A 2,383-nucleotide genomic window follows, 5' to 3' on the forward strand; every position below is an offset into this window, starting at 1 on the left:
CAATCAGAGTTTTCTGTTGCACAACTAAAACAACTTTTGAACATTCACACACTCGACCAAAACAAGTTCCTTCCCATGGCTATTTTGCACCATGGCTTTGTCTGGCGCATAGCACCGCCCAAGACGATTGTGTTTGGTTAAAAGACAAGGCAATAAACCAGAGCACGTTTTTCTCCCATCTCGGAATGCTGTGTGGACTAACCAGACCCTCCTTTGCAGCGCTGTGGAGGAAGGTCCGGCAATGCGAGACTAGCTCATCTTAGGCGCTTCGATGACTGATCTCAGGTAGATATACATTCTTCTTTCTTTGTTCATCTCAGCTCACTGATGAAAGATAGTGCTAGTGTTCCATGCCTCATTTTCGACACCACTCTCACACACAGCAAAGTAGTGAAAGTAACCACTCATGCTTAACTGGATCGACTCCATGCTTTCTACTCACATTTCCTCAGGAATACTTGGCGTATTCATGGTGTCTTATCCCTACGCAAAAACACATCAGGAGGGAAATGAAGCTGACTGGGGAGGGGGAAGGACAGGGGCAGGGGGGTGTGGGGGGGAGATGGAAGAGTAGTATTTACTTTATTTCTTATCAACAGGCGACAATGGGCAGAGTCAATGAACAAATCCTAAACTGCTTCAGTATGAGCAGCGGTGGGGCTCTTCAGCTCAGATCCCAGTGTGTCGACTGACTGAGCAGCAGATATTAAACATTGAATTGAATTTTTCCAAAGACCTGGACTGCGGGGTTTTGAAATTTGATACAGCTGATGAAAGCTGTGAAAATTGTTGGGGGGGGAGTAAGGGAGAAGTGTGACATTTCAAATTTCTGAAATGAATCTGGTTTTATCAGGTCACCTAAGCATTTCCGTGGCAATCAGAGAAGACGGCCTTGAACTGAAATCCAAGCATCAAAGACGATCACAGAGCCTCACCGAGAGCAGAACTTTGAAATACATTTCATTAAACGGATAGCCTCTTTTTTTTTTTTTTAAATAGTCTTTGTGACAAAGTACAATTTAGGCCTACATTTTACCTATAGTGAGACCTGGGGGGTGGGGGTGGGGGGTTGGAAAAGGGTGCGAGGGAGCGGAATGCTGTAGCCTGTAATTGGTCTGAGGTTGAAAGGAAGCGAGTCCAGAAGCGAGCACATACGACATTTTAATGAATCAGAAAGCGATGAAAGGGAAGGTCATATTTTCAAAGACATACATATTTTAATTGGAGTGTTCAAAAGCAGCTTTCATCTCCTCTTCATGTTGTTTCATTAGGGTGGCATAAATATATCCTATAAGGTGTGTGGTGTTGACAGTAATACTATGACAAAACCCATATGTTATCCCATATTAGAAAAAGCGGTTAAGGAAAAAAATGGTTTGGGCCTTTTTGATTTTTTTGTTCTGGACTAAATGTGCTGGAGTGGAAAGAATGAAGTCTAACTTGTCTTTAGAACATCACTGCTGCAAGTGTGCACATGTTGTAGAGGACAATTGCAATTTCTGTCAAAAAATAGTTCTCTTAAAAAACATTTTGTTTCGCTTCAATTATTGTGTTCTTAAGCAGCCTTTCAATATAGAACTGCCATTTCTCCATTCATTCAAATGCCACGGCTGATAAAGGTGCACAGCGGAGCAGCAGTAATGGCAGAAAATGATTCATTTTTCACCAGTGTAAGCAGGCTCTTTCTCAAAGAGCTTGAGGAAAACATTTAACAGTTGCTTGTGAAGTGTGATTCCTGTGATGTCGCAGTTCAAAATTAATGAAATTGGTCATGCTAAAATCTTCTTTAAACACTAATCTGTGTGTTGCTGTAAAATGTGCTCTAATTCTACCAAGAGGCATTAGTTTGCAATTACCACAGCTTGTTGGAGTGGGAGAGGTTTGGACTGTACCGCAAAACTGAACAATTTTCAACATTTTGTAGGCTGATGAAAGACTAGGTGTTCCTTTTTAAATTTCTTTCGTTCCTCTCTTTTACTTTATGGAGGCTGTTTCCGCCTCATATCCAGAAATGGGGGGGCGGGGGGAACTGTTTCAGCCCTGAATGTGCAAAGGCTTCCTAGGGCTGCAAAGGCATTTGAAACAATCATGCACACATATAGACAGAACATAGATACAAATGAGTTAAATACAACTAGTACAAACTGTTGACTCAATTTGAAACATTTTAAATCTTAAATCAGTGTTAGATGATTGAAGAGAGTCTGTATCTACAATGTTCCACTTCTAGGTTTGCTCCGTTGTAGCCAGAAATTCCGCCGTGGAGATAATGTGACTCTTTTCGGCCGGATGTCGGTTACCTTCCACTTTCTTTGTGTTGGAATCTTAACCTCTGGTTGATTTCTGAGGACTATGGTTAACTCCTCCTCAGATCTCTGCAGGG

The sequence above is a fragment of the Etheostoma spectabile genome, chromosome 9 (assembly GCF_008692095.1).
Source record: "Etheostoma spectabile isolate EspeVRDwgs_2016 chromosome 9, UIUC_Espe_1.0, whole genome shotgun sequence".
Lineage (NCBI taxonomy): Eukaryota > Metazoa > Chordata > Actinopteri > Perciformes > Percidae > Etheostoma > Etheostoma spectabile.